At 38.7% G+C, this 24,637-nt stretch overlaps 1 long non-coding RNA gene across 1 annotated transcript in view; it reads right to left on the reverse strand.

The window, feature by feature from the left end:
* Positions 1-6,886: 6,886 nt before the first annotated feature.
* LOC130456451 (uncharacterized) overlaps positions 6,887-24,637 on the reverse strand; it is a 38,984-nt gene continuing 21,233 nt past the window's right edge. The window contains exon 2 of the long non-coding RNA XR_008915321.1: positions 6,887-7,213. This is a non-coding gene — a long non-coding RNA (uncharacterized LOC130456451). The remainder of the gene's footprint in view (positions 7,214-24,637) is intronic.

The following is a 24,637-nucleotide window of genomic DNA, read 5'->3' on the forward strand; positions in this document are numbered from 1 at the left end:
AGAATGCTGTTTTTATGTTAATCACTCTGGAGTGATTCGTGGTAACTTAGCCGCCATCAGGAGAAACCTTGAAAAGAGGCAGAGAGATAGAGTCTAACCCGTGGGCTACACTGTCTTCCCTTAGATGGTTCGAGTTCTCCCCATGGCTAACCAGCCTCATTGTCACGATCGGGGGCATCTTACTCGTCGTCCTACTCCTACTTATCGGGGGTCCACCCCTAGTCACCCTGATACTCAACCTCCTTAGAAGACAAGTACCACTACTCCTAGCGCAGGCACTGTCCAAAGATTTACAGGCCTAACCACCCCCAGCCATGATAATCACCCAACAACCACGGACCCCAGGGACTCCAAGCCGCTGAGAAGAGAAAAAAAAAGTGTGGAATGAAAGGGAACTAGGCCAACGAACCCGGTGTAGATAAGCACCCTTCCTAGGCCAACGAACCTTGTGTGATAACCGCATTGACCTCTCCACCCTGTGTGATAGCCACATTGACCTCTCCACCCTGTGTGATAGCCACATTGACCTCTCCACCCTGTGTGATAACCATATTGACCCTCGGTAAGCTCCATGGTCAGCCCCAGGGGTATATAAGCCTGCCTTAAAAATTGCTTCGAGGAGGAACTCCCTTTGGGCTCCTCCCTGCACGTGTGAAGTGTGTTACAATAAACTACCTCTCTGTGCCGATTGCATCGTCTGTTCTGTTCCTTTGGACCTCTAAACGGACCCTAACACCTGAACCCCAGCTCCCCAACCTGGGTGGCAGTACACGGATTCTGGGTTTCAGTATTCTCAGGTGTAAAATTCATTCACATTCTTCTGGAGGAGTTTACATGTTAAGGAAATAAGACATTAAAATTACAGCATAAATATCTACCCCAGTTAGGGAGAGGCCAGTGCCCTGGCCAGCTCTGGGTTCCAGGTTCAGGGACCCTCGCCTTTGCACAAGGACCATGATGTTCACAATACTGTTCAGAACACAAAGTATACTATGTGTATATATTTTGAAGTTGTAAAGAGTCTGTTTTATCCACATTGTTTGATTCTACAGTCCACATGAAATCTAGAAACTCCCAAACTGGTAGCCTAGTGAGATCCAATACCCCCCTCCCCCCAGTCTAGTTAGCTTGAGGGTGAAAACCTCAAGTTTGACCTTGTCACAAGAGAGTTTCTCTCTGAGGGAAAGTCCAACTTCACCCAGTCTCAGATTAATAATAGACCCTAAAGTAGTTTAGATGGGGATGTCTAATCCTATCATGTATTAAGTATCTCTTTTTGTCTCAATGGTTTCTCTCCTTAGGCCGAAGTCCCTCACCAAGGTAGTCCAGCCCTTGGCTGGATCTTTCCCATTTGTGTCCATTGTAAAACTTCCTGTCTAGGACTCCTCATTTTCTCTGTTACCATTGTGAAGTCAATCAACTATACTCTCCTGTCCACAGTTCCCCAAGGGGTATATAGGCTTCCCAATTTTAATGGCTCTTTGGAGTTGTCCTCTCCCCTAGTTGGCCTTCCCAGGAGTTCAGTGACCAGAGCTGGATTTGTAGCAAACAGCTCTGCAAGGAGGAGGCTATTTAATAATTCTGTGTTTTTTCCAGTTTAACAAGCCTATAGGGAGTTTCTGAAATGCCCAGCCCTTAAACTCCTTCCTAGGAGTGAAGATGCCAGGGTTCGATGAGGGAAACATCCTGTCTTATCTTACTTGTTCATTTCAAAAGGCAGATTCCCTTCAACAATAAACTGAGGTCTGAATTAGAATATAGGAAGGCACGAGTGAAAAAAGATGACAGTTTATGAAGTGCTGGCAAAGAAAAGTATTTATAGACAACTCCCCAAAAGAAGAAAATGTTCAGAGGTTTGGGTCATTACAGCAGGATGCACCTGAGTAAGGAAGGGGCTTGTGCCCCAGACCCAGCCCAACCATCCCTTCAGCACTTCCTCACTAGTCAGCTACAGTTCTCAGAGCACTGAGGTTCCTCACACATTATGCTGACATGGGCACTGTACCCCCAGAAACCCAGGCCAGGGGGAAGGAAACGGAGAAGCTTTTTTAGTTCACTGATCAGATCTGCCTTCCTTTACTGCAGAAAGGAAGAAGGATTGATTCTGAACAGAAACTGGTAAGACACCCCTATTTGGGGGATTTTTAAATGTCTTACACTTTTAAAACTAAGGTGTTTTTTTTTTCCAACTTGTAGAACAACCTATTAATTATCTTGTTTTGAGGTAAACAGGGAGAGATAAGAAGACCTGATAAATCTCCTTTCCCTGTCTGCTAGCCAAAAGGAAGTAATGCTTAAATTTGTCTAGAGGTATTTATTGGTATTTTATTTCAAAATTGTGATCATGTATTTATATGGGTTAAAAAAAAATAACATCCTAATTTTAATTTTGTCAGACAGTGAAATTTGTTTGTATAGAAAAGCCACAGATTGGCTTTGTAAAATAAGTTTTTATCAGTATAGCCTTGAAAAGACTGCATTCCATCCTTATCTACCCTTCTACCATAAAAGATGTAAGGAAAAAAATGGTTTAAAGTGTTTAAGCTTACCAAAAAATGGGTTTTTGTTTAAAATTATCAAATGGTTTTCTTCTCAATGGTTTTCATCCCAGTGTATTAAAGTTGGACTAACTTTATTATTGCATTTAACTTCTTGATCTTGAAAATAGATAATCAGCCTGCTTGTCAAAAGGCTTGCTTTAAGGTTTATAGTCCTTAAAAGGTTTCAAATCTCTAAATTTAAAATAGACCCTGTAATACTAAATGCTTTATGAAATTTTTAATGTTATGTGAGTTGCTGTTGAAATATGTATTTTAAATATTGTTTGGGTGTAAACAAAAAGCTCATTGTAAACCTGACTCTACCATAGATTTTGTTCAATACTCAGTGGTTACCTCAGTTTACCAATTTGTTCTATGAACTAAAATTTATAACTGATGAGTACTATGCTAATGATCCTTTGAATCAGAATTCTTTGGGTTACCAATTAGCAATTGAAGTGATATCAATAGAATGTTTGTTTGACTTATGATGGTAAAAGCAAGTCAGAGAAGGTGAAGAGTTATGTTGGGTTTGAATTTTAAAAAAAGAGGGACTTTGCTCTAAAGTCCATAAAGCTTGAGTATGTAGATTTTTGAAGGAAGAATGGAAGTTGTGTTCTGCCTTTTTAAGCAGAGGGTTTTGAAGGAAAAGAGAGAGAGAGAGAGAGAGAGAGAGAGAGAGAGAGAGAGAGAGAGAGAGAGACAGAGAGAGAGAGAGAGAGAGAGAGAGAGAGAAAGAGAGAGAGAGAGAGAGAGAGAGAAAGAAGGTGAAAGAAAACAGGTAGATGTTTTGCTCTCATAATTGGATCTTTAACTTAGGGATCATTCCTAGAATTGATGTATGTAGTTTTGGAAAATCAAAATTCCTTAGAGAGATTCCTAACTGGTCTTGTCTTAGTTCCTTCAGATGGTTTAAGGTCAGGATATGATCTAGCCTTGATTTGTATTTACTGTAGAGCTAATGAATTCAACATTCCTGTTCAGGTTTTATGACTAAATTGTGACGAATTATTGCCAAAATATGTAAGAATAACTGCTATAATGTAGACTCATAGGCTTTAAGGAATCCTTAGAGAGGGCAAATGGTCAGAAAAGCTTGTTTGAGGGTATGGAAATTTGTTTTTGGACTGCTAATAAGCAGAATTTCTCTGAGCTGTTAATGGGTGAGTTGTCCTTTAAGGAAAAGAAGGCCTCTGGCATCCAGTGGCAAGTGCTCTAAGGAGAAAAAGTCCTAGGATGGTTATAGAGAAGGCAGCCCAAGGCTCACCTTGGACTGAATTTTCCTGACCATCTAGACTGCGAATCCTTGAGTGAGACAATAATGGCAGTGCCAGCCATGCTTGGTACACGAAGTCACTCACTGTGTCCTTTGTCTCATGTGGAGATATTTTCCCTTTTGGACCTTCTTCCTTTGTGACATCCCCATAATCAGCACATAATACAAATTGGAAAATTAAAGTTTCCATTTCCCCAAACAACCTATTAGGTTAAAAATTGAGCGTTCTCAAATTGTTAGGGAACATACTTTGAGAAGTAGGTGAAGTTTATTAATTGATGGCTTGTATTTGCAGCCTTAAGTGGAGTTTGGATCTTGAGCTTGGAATAGCTCAAAGCTCTCCTGAATTTTCCCCAGAATCAGGAGTAAAGAAATTCATCTGTAAAATATTGCTACTCAAGTGTTTATAGATGTTATAGTTAATGTGTACTTTGCAAAAGGATATTCTTTAACAGAAACATCACATACCAACTCTGCAAACAACTCAGGAATCCAATTTCCTAAAGGGATCTTATTCCTGTCAGAAGATGGTTTCTGAAGAAGTCTGTTGGCTAAGATACCCAAATGCAAATGTGTAATGCCAATTGCTATTATAGTAATTGTCCTTGTTTCTATCCCCCCAGTCCTTGTTTCTACACTTCTATCTTAGGGACTGACTCTCCCCTTTGTGGGAAGGAAATCACTTTAAAAGACTGATATATATTAATTTAAGGTCGCCAAGGAATTCAGCTATGTAATTCCTAAATGAAAACTCAAGTCAGCAGTCAACCTTTTATGGAGTTTAATTACAAACAGGAGAAAGAAAGGTATTAGAGATAGAGAGAGGGAGAGAGAGAGAGAGAAAGAAAGGGGAGAGAAGGGAATAGGGCTTAAATACCCCTTCTGTTTAGGCTGGGCCAAAAGGCCCAAGCCCTTAGATAGCTGAGGCAAAGAAAAGAGATCAGTCCCTATCACTCACGTGACCAAAATGGAGAAACAGTCTCAGGGGCCTCCACCTCCAGCTTCCTTCAGAGCAAGCTTCTCAGAGCACAACCTCTCCAACCAACCACCTCTCAGAGCAAAAAACTCTCCAACCAACCCCCCTAGTCCTCAGACCCCTCTCTCTTTAAGGAAACCATCCAAGTTCCCTCCCCTCAGTTCTCACATCTACCAATCACTGTCCATGTCTTCCCTGTGCCAATGGTGGCTCTACCTTAACCCAGGACCGCCCAGAGGTCTGTGGCTTTGCACATGTCTGTTGAAGGTCATATTCTCAAATAATTAAATCTTGATCCTTTGCTACAGCCCTTCCTAAATCCTGTTACCCTGTGTAGGGTGGAGATTGGAATAATTAAATTTTGATCTATGCTGCAGCCCTTCCTAAATCCTGTTACCCTGAGTAGGGTGGAGATTGGAATAATTAAATTTTGATCTATGCTGCAGCCCTTTCCATTGTTCAGCAAAAGGTTTCTGTCCTAAAGTAATCTTAAGAAGGGAGGAGGAGGAACCTCCCTTGCCAATGGGGTTCACATTCCAATAGAGTTCCCACTATCAGTATGAAATTCCCTACAAGCATGAAACCTTCCAATGGTGAAATTTCCAACATTCACAAGTCTAAGAAATTTTAAGGTTTACACCTTGTGACCTGTCTGCCCATCAGGGGAAGCAGTCGCTGGCCATCCTTCACATCTCGAAGCAGGTTTCCAGCTACCTAGGACACAGGCATTCACTGAGGACATGTCCCTAAGACCCTGTGCCCACAGCCTTTCCATCCCTGCTATCTTAACCCCTTTTACTTTAGCCTTTAACTACCTGACCATAACTTTCTTTCCTTAAAATTTGGGTCTTCTTCTATGTTTCAAATCATGCATACTCAGCCAGCTGGACATTTAATTCTCTGCTTCAGCTTGGAAGCAGTAGCCAAAGTGGGTCCCTCTAACTGAAATTAATAAATCTCTTTTTGTTTTTAAGCTAAGTTTTGGAGTCATTGCATGCTTGCAAAAGGTATCCTTCCCGAACCCAAAAGGGTATCTTTCCATGCCCATAACAATGCTATCACTGTGAGCCCAGGATTTAGGTGTGCTACAGGTTAGCAGCCTCCACTGGACAAGAAAACTCAATGTTCCATCTGTCCTTAGTCTTCCTTCCATAAGCCCTGTCAACCATGTTTTTTGGAACACCCAAGTTTGTCTCTGTCCCTTGAGAATTTGCCTTAAGGGAAGTCCCAGACTGACCTTGTCTCTGACTGAACAATAAGCCTTAAAGTACTTAATGATCCCATTTTAAGTAAGATTAGTTTATAATCAAATCTTAAGTACTCCTTTTTGTCTTAGAAGTTTCTCCCATTGTATCAGAGACCTCTGCCCAGGTAGCCCAGCTCCTAGCAGGAATCTTCCTTTTGTATCCATTGTGGAGCATCAGCCTCTCCCTCATAATTCAGCCCTGGACTCCTCATTTCCTTGTGTCCATTGTAAAGTTAATCCATCATACATATAAGATCCCCAAGTTCTATTACTCTTTGAAAAATCATTTTTAGTGGAGTGGTTTTCCAGAGACACTGTTCCCAGAGTCCCAGAGCTTTGGCTAGGTGTGGTATTAAGCGCTTGACTCTGGCTGCCAAATCTTGAGCACCTTCTGTTGTCCTGATTAAAGATTTGTTCTTTCTGACTACTTTAGTGGTTCTGTGTTTTTCAAAGTTGACAGCCCCATTCCTAACTTCTCAGGAGGATCATAAACTCAAAAAGACTTTTAAATCCAGTCCGAGTAGCTACTTCACCCAATCAGGAAAATGATGGAAGAACTTGACAGAGGGACCTAAGCAGCTCCCCATGGACTTGGGTCTATTCTTGGAAATATCTTAGGAAGAATAGAAAGGAAATCTTTTCACATTGGTACCAGAAATCCTAATGCCCTTGACTCAAAGTCATTCCAACACATATAACTCTTTGCCCGGCCTTCCCCTGAAGAACAAACTCCATTTGTTGGGCTTCATTGGAAAGAAGTCAGGCCAAGACATCCCTTTGTTATGGGCAGGAAGGATACCTTGGGGTTCGAGAAGGATACCTTTTGCAAGAATGCAAGACTCCAAAACTTAGCTTAAAAACAAAAAAGAGATTTATTAATTTAGAAAGTAATGTTGAGAGTGGCCAGGAGGATAGCAAGGTGGAACAGCAAGGTGGGGAGCAGTTCCTGGGAGGACAGCATGAAAGGAAAGGCTGTTCCTCCATGGGGACAGCATGGATGGAGAGGCTGTACCCCAGACGACATCAGCTCTGGGGCTTACATACTCTTTAGATGCTATGTCCTGGTGTGGATGTGACCAGAATGTTAGTCCCTCAGGCATTTGGTGTGGTGAGGTGGTCCTCTGGCTGGGGTCTGCCTGGAGGCATAAAGATTCATTTCTTTGTCCACCTTAAATCTAGAGGACAAAAGAGGGTAAACATCTCAGAACCCTGGGTAGGGTCATTGGGTGTTTCTGGGTTAAGAGTCACAAGGATGCAAGGGCAAGGGAGTTTCCCTGATAATAGTTCCTGGGTTTCTGGGGTACAGTGCCCATGTCACCTTCACTGCAGATTGCTTCAGGTAACCAGTGGGATGGAGACAAAACAGAGGAGTCAGTGAGTAGGGTCATCTCCCATGGCCAAGGACCCCAAGAGACTAAAGGTCCAGTCATTGCTGCAATGATGAAGAATCTCTGTAATATCAGAATACCCAGGGCACTGAATCCCTGAAAATGGCAGAGGTATATCTTCACATAGGGCAAGGAAGTTTCTGAGGGATCAACCTTCCAAGCCCAGCTGCCCAGCTCACTGATTCCCTACCACTGAGGTTAAGCAATGAAGTATCTTTTTCAAATACTACATTACCCCTATCCTCACCACCACCACTCCAGCTTCATGACCAACTAATTCTCCTAGATAAACTCTCTGTTCTAATCAGGAGGATTTCCTTGTCACTTGGGTAGAATAGACATGTTCCCAGCTAAATGCCTAGAATGCCCTTTCCTAGGCCTGTGTCCCAAAGAGATCAAAGAAAGAGGGAAAGACCCAGGTATATAAAACTATTTTTAGCAGCTATTTTTGTGGAGACAAAGAACTGGAAACTAAGCAAGTATCCATCAACTGAGGAATAAGTGAACAGGTTATGATATATGGATGCAATGAATACTATTATGCTATAAGAAATGATGACAGGAATGAATTCAGAGAAACCTAGTGTTAACTTGGAAATAACACAGAACTACTAAAGTAGTCTGAAAAAAACAAATCTTTAATTAGGAAAGTGAAAGGTCCAGTAATTGGCAATTATCACAGAGCCAAGCTCCAAAAACTACACAGAGTCAATATCCTGAGGCTCTAGGGACCTATCCCTGGGAAAATGCACCATGCTAGATGATTCTCCAAAGAACAATAGAACTTGGGACACATATATCATTTGGGGAACTGAGGACAGGGAAGTATGATGGATTGTGAAGTGCCTTGCATTTTGACTAAGGAATTTGGATTTGATCTTGTTAGGAATAGGGAGCTATGAGAGGGAGGGATAATGGATCTAATATCAACACTTATAACACTTTGTAACACTTTACCATTTACATGTCATTTAAGTTAATTTTAACTTTTTCCATAAAAGCATATTATATCTATAACTTTTCTATAATCTCATAAAACTATATAAATAATAATTATTTCTACATAGAACTACTAAATCCTATATAATTGTAAAAATGAAGATTTGAACTCCACACTTCAATCCCCAGAAGCCCTTGGTACTTCCCAGAATTCCCAATAATCTGTGAATCTTAAAAAATTCTCAGACCCTACTTCATAAGGTTTGGTTAAGATCATTCCCCATTTAAACAATGAAGGGACTTAGATCAGGAATGTGAGACCTCTACTCCACCGCTACTTAAGCATACTTTAGGGGAAGAAACTCCTTGCTGAACAATGAAAAATACTTAAACCCATACTTATAGTAAGGCAAAAGTTCTTAAGCTGTGCCTATTTTTAAGACTAATACAAAAGGATGCTAAGTACCTATAAAAGTCAGGCAACTTGTGAATTTACAAGGAGCAAAGAGGTGAGAACTTACTCAGAGGTTTTTTCAGGTGTGAACTTAATCAAAAGTATAAGCCTACGTGAATTAAGAATGGTCTGTCCTTTGGAAATTGTCTATTGTGATTGGTAGATGTGACAACTTAGGAGAGGTGACATAGGAGAAAATTCCCTTTAAAAGGAAATGAAAAGCTGAGAGAAGGGACTGTCTCAGAAGAATTCTCTCTGGAGATGGAGCTGGCTGGTGTCTCTCTGAACACTAGAATCTAGCTTGGGACAAATCTTGTGGTGAGTGGATTGAAGACTGACTGATATCTCTCTCTTAAGGCTGGCCTAAGCTGGTCTAGCCTTTTTTCTCATTATTCCCTTTTTCTCTCTCTCTCTCTTTCTTTAATTCCTCATTTGTATTAATTAAAATCTCTATAAAACCCAGCTGACTTGGGTATATTTCATATTTGGGAATTTTTCCCGGGCGACCACTTTATATTTTGATTTAAAACAAGACACTGTCTTGAAACCATGTTTCTGCAGTCACAATTTAAGCCAAAACACTCTTTTATCTGCCACAGTTTAAAACTCCCATTATTTTAATCTCTACAAATCTCACCGGAGTCCCCACCTGGGCAAAGACACAAATTGTATTTAAACTGGCTGCAACACCTACTTCAGGGTCTCTCTTCCTCAACTTGAAACATTGCAACATGTAGTAATTGGACTGTGAATGGGCTAATCAGCCCTCGGCATGTGGCTTATTAATTTGTATCCTTGATTTCTAATAATCTTTAATAAACTTCATAAAATATAATATTTTTATCAGTAGAGACTAAATTTAACTTTTACAGTCTGGCGACCAAACGGGACAAGAGAAAAACTCTCAATTTTTTTTTAAAGATAGCCTAGATAATGATTTCTAAGCCACATTTCTCCAAGGCTTTTTAACAAAGCCTCTTGACTCAGATCGCTCCTGCTTACTTGCCTGTAGCCCAGCTCCTACTGCCTGCTTCCGCGCTCCTGGAATCCAGACCCAGATAGCTCTCCCGATCCTGACCCACCCAGACTCAGCCCAGCTGATCTCTAGCCTCTGAGCCAGATCGCCCCAGGCCTTGCTGGTAGCTGCCCCAATGTCTTCAGGATCAAAAACCAGCTGGTAAAAATAGAGGTGTTCTTTCCTTAGCCTCCACGTGGCAGGGGGCAAGGGGCAGGGGACAACGGGGCGGGGGGGGGAGGGAGGGGGGGAGAAATGGGAGAAGGAAGAGACTTTTCCAAACAGGAAGTTGATTACAAGAATGGGGTATTTCAAAGGATATCTTTTGAGTGCACTGATTCTATTACTTCAGGGGGAAAAATCAGCTCCCTGCAATTCTTTGGCCCAATTTGAGATTCCTAAAACCCACCCTCATTATGGGGGAGCAGCTCAGTGGCTCAGTGGATTGAGAGCCAGGTCTAGAGATGGGAGGTCCTGGGTTCAAATCTGACCTCAGACACTTCCTAGCTGTGTGACTCTGAGCAAGTCACTTGACCCCCATTGCCTACCCCTTACCATTCTTCTGCCTTCTGACAATAGGCATCTAAATGGATAATTAAAAAAAAACAATGAACTTTAAAGAGACTGGAGGTTGTATTTTTAAGGCATTTCAGACTCAAATGTATTATAAAAATCTCTGTATTTTATTGCATTTTAATGATTGTTTTATTTAAGATTTAATTTTGTTGGTTTTAAGTTCATATATTAATGTATTCAATACTATTCTGTTACACTGAATCATTTTAATGTACTGGGTTTTAACTACTCGTATTCTGTTGCTTTTCCCCCTATAACTATACTGAACAAATATTATTAAGCCCATATACAAAAACAGCTTTTTCTATTTTTGAATTTGTAAATTGTCACATAGAGGATAGATGGACTTCATCAGAACTGGTTACAATTGTATAACAACCTTTGGAAAATTTAATGAGCTGAATATCTCAAATTGATTTTAAGGGGTCTTTAGACATGATTTTTAGAATTTTTTTTTAACAATCTCTGGCCATTTTGCCTGCCCCTAACAGGAGGTAAGATCCATTTTAGTAGCTGAAGTGAAATACAAATTTAATCCCCACCTCACACATTTATACAAATGTGAAAGGATGGGACATCACTGTCTCATACCAAGGAGATGGGAAGTTAATCCCAGGGCATATAGTACCCTTGGAGCACTCCCAAAAGAAGAGCATCTCTCATTTATAACTCTTCAGCTCACTTTACCCAACATCAACAGTACAGAGGTTTGAGTTTTTCCTAGAATCCTCTGCCACATTTTTGTAATGATATCTAGATTTCTTGATGATGTTCTAGATCCAAAATAAGTTTTACTTTGTTTAAAAATGTTTGCCAAGGTTGAAACATTGCTACACCTGAAAAACTTCTGACAAGTATCCAATTTTCTTTAAATGTCATACAACTTATGTAAAAAAATTATAGTGGTTTTTGTTTACTATTGTAATTAACTGGATTATTGAGAATTTGGGGGATATTGATACCTACATATTTGTACTACTGTTTTTTATTTTTTAAAAAACTGTTACCTTATAAAATTCATTTGCTTGTACTCACAGTGGATCATGGTCAGATATGAAGAGGAAATGGATCTCATTTTTGGTGAGAAAGTCTTGTATTCTATATTTCCTTAGGTGACACAGTGTGTGATTATAAGCTATATTTTTTTATTTTAAAACTTTTATTATATTTTTCTTGCAAGTACAATATATACTATTTCCATTTTTTTCTCTCCTTTTTATATTTGAAGCACAGGTCACCAGTGACAAGATTTTCTTTAACTTTTTTGATTTTGCAGTAATATAAATTTAAAATGCATTTGCTATAATGTCAATGCATGCCCCAAAAGCTTGAGACTATAAAAATGATGCCACTAATTGTTTTAAAAAAATTATGGGACTTTGCTTAATGATTCTGTCTGATTCCAGGACAAGATATACAAAAGAGCCATTGCTTAGGGCCAAAGAAGCACAAAGATAAACATGAATTGTGCCATAAGAGCACACAGGTCAAAAAAAAAAAGAGAAGAAGAAGAAGAAGAAACCAATCCAAGAAGGATCGCTGCACTTCTAAGCCAATACAAAGGACTTGAACCTAGTGTGAAAACTCAAGGTTGCAATGCTTAACATACATTAAGACATAGGCCTTCCTTGTATCCACACTCTGAAAATACTTACAGATGAGTATCTTAAACTTGGCTCCTACCTGGCTCCTATAATCTGGTTCCTTTTCTGTCTTTTCTAGTGTAGCAACTTTCTGTAGTCCTGGCTACTGACTGGGTAAATGCTTACTTGCTTATATCATTTTAATTGGGCCCTGATTCAAGGACCTGTTATAGATTTATTTTTCCTTTACTTAGAATTTTTACACATAAGACTTTGATAGTCTATATTTCACCCAGAAATTATTATTTTTATTTGGATTTTTCTGATGTCTTTTTACTTTCTCTTGCCAATTGATTCATATACTTCATAACTCAGCCATAAATCCATAAATCATCCGTGTGTTTTTCAATTACCCTCTTCACCCTCTTCAAGGGGGAATGTAAAAATATTATTATTTTAAATTGCAAAGTTTAAATTCCTTTTGAGAAGAATTTTAGGTGAAGAAACATGATACCTCTCTGAATCCAGAAACTGAAAGGTCTGGAGAAGACACCATGAAGATGCCTCTAGACCGCAAGCTGCATGAGAAGATCAAGAATGAACTTTGGGTGTGGTTGATTGAATATTTATTTGTATGTATACTTTCATGCCAAAGGGGACTGGCCCCTAACTGGTTTTTTGTCAACACATCTAGCAATTATTGGTTTTTTTCTTTTTTTCTCTTATCCTCATCCTCAAATTATTTTATATATTTTATATATAAAAAACCTTTAAGTTGATTATGTTTTCATGATCCTTTGGGGGAAACTGGTTTCCCAATAATGATCAAAGGGGATATGTAAAAATGGAGATTTGAACCTGTGAACCTTAAAAATTCCCAGACCCTACTTCATAAGATTGGATTAAGACCATTCCCCATTTGGGCAGTGAACTCTACTTAGACCAGGAATGTGAGAACTCTACTTCACCTACTTAGGTCTGCCCTAGGGGAAGATAAAGTTGTAAACTCTTTTCTGAACAATGAAAAGTACTTAAACCCATACTTATAATAAGGCAAAAAGTTCTTAAGATAAGTACCTATAAAGGTCAAGCAACTTGTGAATTTACAAGGAACAAATTGCTGAGAAACTTACTCAGAGCTTTCCTGGTGTGAATTACTCAAAAATTTACACCTTCTTAGGTTGGACAAAGTCTATCCTTTGAAAAACATCTACTGTGATTGGTAGATGGAAGAACTTAGGGGATGTAGCAGTCCAGCCCATAGGTATTATGGAGAGACAAGGATTGTGAGTGAGCACATGGCCATCCTGCACATGGCAATGGGCTCTATTCCCAGTGTGGCTGAGGTTAGGCGCGAAACCTTGCTTCCTCCTGTCTCACTCACCTAAGGATAATAACCCCACCTTCACCTTGTCATAATTTGCAATTATCCAATGGCAATACACTAGGTAACTCACCCATATGTATTGAGGCATCATGTAACTGATCAATATGTATTGAGCTCATTTGTATATCAAAGAGAATAAAAGGAACGGGACACAGCCAGCTCAGCCACGTGGAGGACGTGGACAGGTTTGCAAAGGAGCAACTTCTCCCCTTTCTCTCTCCTCTCTATCTTTCTCCCTGAGGCCTGGCCCTTCGGTCAGGCCTTCCTGTCTTTCTCTCTTTTCCAATGCTAATACCTAGTGTTATCTAACTCCTTTAGTTTCTAATCTCCTTTCCTACTGAGCTAGCATTATCCTCTGATCAGTGCAGTGTTAAATTGGGATCATTGGATGGGAATAGCGAGCAGGCTGTGGCTCCCAAATATTAATAATTGATTACTGACTTGTTTATTTACATCTCTAAAGCCGGCTCTTTCACATCCTTCTCGGGATCCAAAACTTCTATCCTGTTTCTATTTTCCTTCCTTAAAACTTCTCGTGGGCCGGGAGGTTTTAGGGGAGATGACATAGGAGAAAATTCCCTATATAAGGAGATGACAGGCTCTTTAAAAAAAACAGTCTCTAAGGAGGCTGTTGGGAGAGAGCTCTGGAAACAGGCTCTAGGAAGAGTCTCTGGGTGGAACTCCCTTTGAGGAGGACTCTGGCTGGAACTCCCTCTAAGGAGACTCTGTCTCTCCTGGGTCTCTCTCTCAGGACAGTCAGCTGGGAAGTCTGAATTGCAGCTGGTGCCTCTCTGATCACTAGAATCCTCCCTTGGACAGATCTTGTGGTGAGTGATTAAGGACTGACTGATCTCTCTCTTAAGACTCAGGTCTAGGCCATGTTAGCTTAAGGCCCTTCATACTTATTCCTTTCTTTTTCTCTCTTTCACTCTTTCTTTAATTCCTCATTGTATTAATTAATTAAAATCTCTATAAAGCCCAGTTGACTTGGGTATATATTCATAATTGGGAATATTTCCCTGGCGACCACCTTATATTTGATTTAAAGACAAGACACTGTAGTAAAAACATATTTTCTGCAGTCACAAATTACTCATCCACTCTTTTATCTACAACAATTATATCTTCCACTATTTTAATCACTACAGTTTATGGCCTCAACTATTTTAAGTATTACAAACCCCAGACTTCAATCCCCAGAAGTCCTTGGTACTTCCGAGAATTCCCTATAATCTCACCTGAGTCCCCATATGGGCAAGAACACAAATTGTATTTAAATTGGCTAAAATGCCTAATTCAGGCTCTCTCTTCCTCAACTTGAAACATTGCAACATGTAGTAATTAGACTGTGAATGAGCTAATCAGCCCTAGGCACGTGGCTTATTAATTTGTATCCTTTATTTCTAATCATCTTTAATAAACCTCATAAAATATATTTTTATCAGTAGAGACTAAATTTAACTTTTACAATAATAACATAACATAAAATATCAACATATATTATACACTTATCTATTAAATATTACTCTTCCATTTTAAAATTAAACCTTTATGTATAAGAAAATCAAACCTTTTTATTGAACATCAAAATATAAGTTCAGGAGTTCCATGTCTTTAAAAATAATGTCTTTGTGGTTGTCTTTGTAGTCTTCTTGATGCATCCAGTTAATCTTTTTTAGGTCTTTGATACTAATGTCCAATGTATTTCTAGTCTTTTTTTTTTTATGCATGTAGTTAATCTTCTTTGAAGAGAGGTATTCTTTTCACATGTGAACAATGGATACAGATGTCCTCTCTCCTATCTTGATTGCTATAGGGGTTGTTAAAAGTACTTGGAATGGGGGGCACTTGAGTAGCTCAGTGGATTGAGAACCAGGCCTAGAGATGGGAGGTCCTAGGTTTAAATCTGGCCTCAGACACTTCCTAGCTGTGTGACCCTGGGCAAGTCACTTGACCCTCATTGCCCAGCCCTTACCACTCTTCTGCCTCGGAATCAATACACAGTGTTGATTCCAAGATGGAAGGTAAGGGTTTTAAAAAAAAGTACTTGGAACAGACCTTCCCAGATAGGCTGAGTTCCTCCAGTTTGCTGAAAGTACTTTATATCCACTGTATCTCCAAGATGTAAATTATGTAACAAAAAGTCTATGGTTCCAGCTTGCAATGAATCTTCATGGATGGGTGTAGCATACCAGGCATGTTGGCGTTTGGGAAAGTATGATTGATGTATTACATATATATTCACTTACCAGATACATGGTCAGATCAGTTAATAATCATTGTATAGACAGTACAAAGGGCAAGTAAATTCCTGAGCCTTCACAAAGGCCTAGCCCTCACCTTATCAAACCACATTCCTTTGAAAGGCTCATGTCAGGTTAATCTCCACCTCTTTGATCTTGTCATTGTCAATTCAACCAATGTTAAAACCTATGTCATCCATCCACATAATTGACCATATTAACAAGCAAACTGACAAAAATCATATGATTATCTCAATAGTTGCAGATAAAGCCTTTGATAAAATACAACACCCATTCCTATTGAAAACACTAGAAAGTATAGGAATAGAAGGGCCTTTCCTAAAAATAATAAACAGTATATATCTAAAACCATCAGCAAACATCATTTGCAATGGGGATAAACTAGAAGCCTTCCCAATAAGATCAGGAGTAAAACAAGGATGCCCATTATCACCTCTATTATTTAACATTGTACTAGAAACACTAGCAGTAGCAATTAGAGAAGAAAAAGAAATTGAAGGTATTAAAATTGGCAATGAGGAGACCAAGCTATCACTCTTTGCTGATGATATGATGGTTTACTTAAGGAATCCTAGAGAATCAACCAAAAAGTTACTCGAAATAATCAACAACTATAGCAAAGTTGCAGGACACAAAATAAACCCGCATAAGTCATCAGCATTTCTATAGATCTCTAACCCATTTCAGCAGCAAGAATTAGAAAGAGAAATAACATTTAAAATCACCCTAGACAATATAAAATATCTAGGAATCTATTTGCCAAGACAAACACAGGAACTATATGAACACAACTACAAAACACTTTCCACACAGTTAAAACTAGATCTAAACAATTGGAAAAATATGGATTGCTCATGGGTGGGATGAGCTAACATAATAAAAATGACAATACTACCCAAATTAATTTAATGATTTAGTGCCATACCCATTGAACTACCAAAAAACTTCTTTACTGAATTGGAAAAAAACATAACTAAGTTCATTTGGAAGAACAAAAGATCAAGGATATCCAGGGAAATCATGAAAAAAAATGCAAAGGAAGGAGGACTTGCAGTCCCAGATCTCAAACTATACTATAAAGCAGTGGTTATCAAAACAATTTGGTACTGGCTAAGAGACAGAAAGGAGGATCAGTGGAATAGATTTGGTGTAAATGATCTCAGCAAGACAGTTTATGACAAACCAAAAGACCCCAGCTTTGGGGACAAAAATCCATTGTTTGATAAAAACTGCTGGGAAAATTGGAAGACAGTATGGGAGAAATTAGGTTTGGATCAACACCTCACACCCTACACCAAGATAAATTCAGAATGGGTGAATGACTTGAACATAAAGAAGGAAACTATAAGTAAATTAGGTGAACACAGAATAGTATACATGTCAGACCTTTGGGAAGGGAAATACTTCAAAACCAAGCAAGAATTAGAAAGAGTTACAAAATGCAAAATAAATAATCTGGAATACATCAAATTAAAAAGGTTTTGTACAAACAAAAGCAATGTAACCAAAATGAGAAGGGAAGCAACAAATTGGGAAACAATTTTCATAACAAAAACCTCTGACAATGGTCTAATTACTCAAATTTACAAAGACTTAAATCAATTGTACAAAAAAATCAAGCCATTCTCCAATTGATAAATGGGCAAGGGACATGAACAGGTAGTTTTCAGCCAAAGAAATCAAAACTATTAATAAGCACATGAAAAAGTGCTCTAAATCTCTGATAATCAGAGAGATGCAAATCAAAACAACTCTGAGGTATCACCTCACACCTAGCAGATTGGCTAACATGACAGCAAAGAAAAGTAATGAATGCTGGAGGGGATGTGGTAAAGTAGGGACATTAATTCATTGCTGGTGGAGTTGTGAATTGATCCAACCATCCTGGAGGGCAATTTGGAACTATGCCCAAAGGGCAATAAAAGACTGTCTGCCCTTTGATCCAGCCATTGCACTGTTGGGTTTGTACCCCAAAGAGATAATAAGGAAAAAGACCTGTACAAGAATATTCATAGCTGTGCTCTTTGTGGTGGCCAAAAATTGGAAAATGAGGGGATGCCCTTCGATTGGGGAATGATTGAACAAATTGTGGTATATGTTGGTGATGGAATACTATTGTGCTCAAAGGAATAATAAAGTGGAGGAATTCCATGGAGACTGGAACAACCTCCAAGAAGTGATGCAGAGTGAAAGGAGTAGAACCAGGAAAACATCATACACAGAGACTGATACACTGTGGTACAATCGAACGTAATGGACTTCTCCATTAGTGTCAATGCAATGTCCCTCAACAATCTGTAGGGATCTAAAAAACACTATCCACAAGCAGAGGATAAACTGTGGGAGTAAAACACCGATGAAAAGCAACTGCTTGACTACATGGGTTGAGGGGATATGACTGAGGAGACTAAATGAACACTCTAATGCAAATACCAACAACATGGAAATGGGTTTGAATCAAGGACACATGTGATACCCAGTGGAATCGCGCGTCAGCTGTGGGAGAGGTGGGGGGGGGGGGGGGTGAAGGAAAAGAAAATGATCTTTGTTTCCAATGAATAATGTTTGGAAATGACCAAATAAAATGTTTTTTTAAAAAATAAATAAAAAATAAAAAACCTATGTCATGTTACATATTCATTGATCACCTTCCAATCCACTACCAATAAATACTGGGGAAAGAGCTCTGATCTCTCTCTTACTTCCCTGGATCTTCAGAGTCTCTCTATCTTAACCTTTTCCTGCTGATCCTTATCTTTCCTTGCGACACTGTCGCCCACATGCTTTCTAACTAGGAGTTCTCACTCCCCATGTGTTTTCTTATTTCTCATGTTTTCCTTTAATTAATTATCCAAAGAAGACATTAAGGAGACAGCAACTCTCCCCATATCTTTTAACTTGTCTTTGAGTCTCTTTTATTCACCCATTCCTTAGTATCCCTTCTCCTTCTCAGGTTATTACCCACAGGTAAAAATTATATAGCAACCGCAGGACCGGGTTGTTATAATGCGTATTGAAAAAAAGTAGAACACAGACCTATTACTGTGAAATATTCTGTGGTACTAGGAATAAAGGAAACTTGATAACGTGATCATTAATAGTCCTTAAATTTTGGACAAATCAATACACAGGGTTTCCATTTTTTGTCTAATTTTAGTTTTAAATAGACAAAATAGGTATATTTTATTCTAATTTGCATGGAATTGTTATTTTCTGTTTTATTAAGGAATTTATCACTGGGGTAATTCCTTCAATTGCTTCTTTTGATAACAGATATTGTGAAATAGATGGAGGTGGACCATCTCTTGTTCTAATTTGAACCTAAACAGTTGATTTAAGCAGGCCTACATCAGTAGAAGACATAGCCCAGAGAGATTTGGATATATCTGTTGGTATTTTAAAGGTTGGAGTTTTATCCACCTCCTGATTATCTAAAAAGAGTACTGGGAATAAATTTAGAGATTCTTCAGGTAGTTCTAATGTAATATCTCCATCTTCAGTACATATTATTGTGGTTCTTAATTTACACAATAGATCTCTTCCCAATAAATTCATAGGGGAGTTAGGCATTAGCAGGAACAACTGCTCCATGGATTAAGGTCCCATAGACACCATTTGTGGTGAAAGCTTTTGGACTTCCAAAGGAGTTTCAGACACCCTAACAACATTAATAGAGTCAGTCTAATTACAATTAGGATCAAGTTTATTCATTAGCACAGATCTTGATGCTCCAGTATCTAGAAGATAATCCTATAACATATTCCCTACTTTTAGTGTTACATATAGTTCAGTGCTATCTGAGGGATGATGGACTGGGATAACTGGTGAAATTATATCTGTGTCTGGAACATCAAATGTTTCACTATTTGATTTCAGAGTCCTTTTTGCCCTGGCAAACCTTCATAAAGGTCTATGTGCAGAGATTCCTTTCATTGAGGAGGATTTACATGTTGGTTACTGTGTGGATGTGCTCTGTTATGGATATATTGTAACAAGTCATTTGCCTCTATCATTCCCACAATTTCCATTTCAGAAATTGTTTCTTTGTTATTATTATTTCTAGAAAAAGAACTAGAATCTAGTTATTGTTCCTAGAACAGTTATTCCTAAAATTCCCACTATTATTTCTAAATTTGGTGAATATTTGATTCTAGCAGCTACAATTTATCACCAGGTGTCCCCTCTTTCTACACAAGTAACACATTGATCTCTGGTTTCCATATTTTCTTTGGGTTGTATATTCCCACACTAGAGCTATAGCTAACCCAAAATTTGAACTTCCTTTTTCAAACCTTTCAAATTTTCCCTTTAAAACTTTTATCTCCTTTTTTAATGCATCCACTAAATCACTATCATCGGCATCTTTTATTTCATGCCTGTTATAAATAAAAACAGCCACACTCATTAATTCATCAAGGTCCATATTCGTCCAGTTAGGGCAACTGGTTTTGAAACAGTCCTTGACCACCTTGCAACAATTTTTTTACAAACTGCCTTTTCAGTTGTCTAATATCTCTTTCTCTTGTTAAGTCAATGTCTATGTATCTTCCTCCCAGTTCTATAAGTTTATCTATGAACTGTGAAGGATTTTCTCCTATATCTTGCTTTAGCTTTTCAAATTTTGTCCAGGTACCAGGTCTATCTGAACATGCTCTCACTGCATTAAGTAGCCTCCCTAGTTTGGCATAATCTTGCATAGTCTGCTTTCTAGTTAAAACCCCACCAAGAGTTCTGAAGAAGCCAAGATTCATCAATAAGTTTGATAAATCTATCCCTTTCCCTTTGTAATAATTAAAAATAATATTTCTACCCATATATATATTTTTATAAAGTTTATTGGAAGGGCAGACAATGTTCCTATAAGTAACCTGACCATATGGTGCCTATCCTACCAGTCTCTTCCTCATTCCCCCTCACCTGCCTGCTCTGTCTCTTCTCCTCATGGTTCTACTCATCATCCTCTCATTGGTCTCCCCCGATCATACTCCAAACTTTAACTTTTATTCATGTACAGAATGTACACCGACGCAACCCTGGCTCAACTGTGGCACGTCAGGAATGTTTGATAGACAGGTAAAGTTACTCAGGAAGGGGAAGAGATTAGCTTCCTTGACACACCTTTTAGTTAATAATTCATCTAAAATTTTTTCAAAATCAGTCCAAGTTGGATCAAATTGTTTTCAAATGGTCTTTTTTTTTATGGGTTCCTCCTCAAATGAAGGAGTGCTGCACTTAAATCCCTCCATAACTTGAGAGGTAAATGATCTTTGTTGTCTTATCTTCACTGTCTTTTGTGATTAAAAGTTGGTACTTCTCTTAAAGGGACTAGGCTAGGGTTAATATCTTCTTTCTTTTGGTTTTTGGTTTTAATTGCCTTGGTAGGAGAGTTAGTTTGAGTCAAGTGAGAGATAATTTCATTATGTTGTATAATAGTTTCAGTCAATTTAGAAATGTAATCCTAAAGATATGAAACTCTAGGGTAATAAGCAAAGACTCCTTGCTGCAAAATGAATGACAGGGAGCATGTGACATGAGAATCACATGAGAGCCTGGGTCAAGATTCCAAGGGGTTCGTGATTCCAACTGAAACCAGACTTCTTGGTGAATTTTTGGAAGTAGCTGTGATTTCCACCTATTCTACAAGATATCTGGCCCTTTGTGAGATACTAGCTTGAGAGGAGAGAGACTGTTTGAACAGGCTGCTGGCAGCTGGACTGAAGACCAAAGAAGAACCATCAAAGCTCTACTGGACCTAATTTGGACTGGGATCTTGACTCCTTTCTGAATCAGTTTGTGAGGTTCTGTTTGGGGGGAAACTTAACTTATTTAGTTTAGATAAGTTAGCCAATAGGACAATATTAAGGGAAATTAGTTTTGAGAACAAGATTAAGAACTTTTCCTCCTCCTTTTGTTACCCTCATTCCTATCTCTTTTCCCCATCAATAAACTTAAAATATTTAAATGTTACCGCTTGTCTCTTCCCCTTAAACTATCCCATAACACTAGTCTCCATTAATCTCTCAGTTGTTTCCTTTTCTTAGTAAGAATTCAACTAAATACTTGATACAGTTGGTAACCTTGAAACAACACAGACAGCACAAATATTCCCATAAGTGGTACTAACTGGAGACAATCAAAAACTGCTGCGGGCAAAGTCCACCCTTGCCCACGACTCCAGGGTTTCCCAACAGGTGACAAACGATCTGTCAACAAAAATAACAAATGGAAGACAGCTTAATCATAACAGCCATAGGATTGCTTTGCATCTGACAGCTGCTCCACCATCTTGATGTCTGGTCTTTATTTTTATACCCATTTTCTTGGCATGCAGGTACACAAAATCAAAGAGAGATAATTGGAAAAGTGATACATTAACTTTTAACAAATCACTTGATTAGCATTCTATATTTTTGTATTGTGATTAAAGACAGAAGTTGCACACAAGATAAATTATTTCATCACAGGTGGCTTAATTTTCTCATTACCTGTGAGAAGTTTTGAGCTTACAAACAATTAAGGAAAATTACTTATTGCTTTTAATAAAATTGAATAATTAATCAGCAGTTCTTAGAAGACAATTCAACAATCATATTATTGAGATTGAGGGGTACTAGGAACATAATTCAAATTTAGACTTGTGGCTTCTAGGGAGTTACTGAGTTACTGATTTGTGTAACCGAGTCACTGAGGCATACTGAAGCTTGATGTACCTGTACTTATTGTAAGGGCCTCTATGATTGATTTGTGTGCTGGCTTCATGAGAATAAGTTTCTATGAGTGGAAAAGTTTTTTGGGCTTGGCTGTAGCTGCAGTTTTGCTGGGAATTGTGTACCTAAGTAAAAGTTAACCCATGATAGTATTTTGGGGATTGGGTTTAAGGGTCTGGTCTTTTGGTGATGTCTTAGAGAATTAGGGTACAGGTGTTTTGTTCTTGCATTATTTCTTTTGAGACTAGGGGGAATAATAATCATGTCAATTCATAGGTAAGGGGCATTGATGAAAGAGGTCATGTAAAGGGGGATTGGGTGGGCAATCACATCTCGCCAAGGACCACTCTGTGGTCTCCCCAACTACCAGGCATGACTCTATCAAGGTGTCGTGGTCTGATGGCTCCCAGCAAAAAAACTGAGATTTAAAATTTCAGTGAAGGTCCCAAGTACTGGGAGTTGTTTGAGGTAAAGTGGCACCTCTTCCTTCACTAACTGTACTATGATATCAAGTACCATGGTTACACTCCTATCTTTTTCCTAATATTGGAAAGAACAGAAGATCAATAGATTAATCAAACTCCTAGCTGGCTCTCCAGGCAATTAAGGGTTAAAATTTGGGGGATAAGAGTTTGAACAAAGGTCAGGAGAGCAGTTTGGTAAACACAAAACACTTGGGTTATTGTTAGGAAAGTTCAGATAGGAAATAGAAAGGAGGAAAGTGAGAGTAATCACCTTATATCTTATAACTATATTTAAGATCCTAATCCTAACTAAAAATTTCTAAAAAACCCTGTCTATTTGCCTTCAAAGGCAGTGTCTTCTGCCAGGCCAAACCTGGCCTCCTTACCTACTCTGTCTATCTAATAATTTACCCACTATCTATCTACCTATCTACCCAAGTTAATCAACAATCAATAAGATGGTTAAGGCCTTAAAGCCATTTCTCTATCTCCAACTGTCAGTTAGAAAAACTGCCAGTCTGAGAGAGAGAGAGAGAGAGAGAGAGAGAGAGAGAGAGAGAGAGAGAGAGAGAGCTACACACTCCTTTCCCCAGGGGACCCAGAGACAAAAGCCTCTTTCCAACTGCTTGAAACTTACTAACCAACTCTTAGCCACACCCGTCACCAACTGACAGCCTGCGCATCAGGGGAGCTCTTACTCAGAAATCTTTTTGTTCCCTTGCCTCTTAAAGAGAAAAAGGGAGAAGTTAAGAAAACTCTCTTAACACTTTCTAGTAATAAACTGGTAGGCAACTGCAGGTTTGCCCACAGAGAGGGTTCTGCATGCCCTTTTTTGTATGCATGCCATAAGTTCGCCATCACTGACCTAGACAGACCCACAAATAAATGCCATCTGGTCAATTTCTGGGTCCTAATTATGGCACCTAAAAGGTTATGAATAGTAACCAAGAAGCAGTTTGACCAAAAAAACAGGTTTCATCCTGTTTTTTTAGACATCTTTTTTTTTTCATATACCATATAAGTTCCAAATGGATAAACAACTTAAATTGGAGGAAAATCAAAAGGGAAAAGGTTTTACAGTTTGATGGAGTAGAATTCTTAAGAAACACACACACACACATACACACACACACACACACACACACACACACACACACACACACGACAGTTTTAAGTTCATGAAAATGAAAAGCTTTTGCATGGGCAAAATCAATGCAAAGGTGGTAAGGGGTAAAATTAGGGTTGTCGACTGAATATATTATTTTAGTGGTCACCAGGGATTTTTTAATTCAATCCCAATAAAATACTCAAGTCAGTTTGGGATTTTTATGGTGGTTTAATTAAAATAGAAGGAAGAAATTAAGGAGAAGAGAGAGAGAGAGGAAAAGGTATAAGATTTCTCAGGCCTAGCCTAAACCAAGGGAAGTTCAGAGGCCTCAGCCAAGGGGCCTTCTGAGAAGATTAAATCTAGCTCAGCTCCAAAGGTCCATCCTGTGGCCTCACTGAGGACGAGGGTCTGTCTGCCCAAGGATGATCATCACAGTCTGATAAATGAGATAAGACACACCATGCATTCAGTCCACCTACACAGGCATCACACACAGTGCTCTGCCATAGTACCATGGGATGTTTATTATATAGGTTTTTGGTACACACATATAATCAATTCTCTATATATGTGACATTCTACAGTTTGATTGGATAGTATAAAATCACCTAAACAACATTCTTGTGATGTTACTACAACAAAGAATTCTGTGATCATTTACTAGGTTTCTACAATACTCTGTGATAGATATGATTTGATGTGAATAAAGCCGTT

This window comes from Monodelphis domestica, chromosome 1 (genome assembly GCF_027887165.1).
Source record: "Monodelphis domestica isolate mMonDom1 chromosome 1, mMonDom1.pri, whole genome shotgun sequence".
Classification (NCBI taxonomy): Eukaryota; Metazoa; Chordata; class Mammalia; order Didelphimorphia; family Didelphidae; genus Monodelphis; species Monodelphis domestica.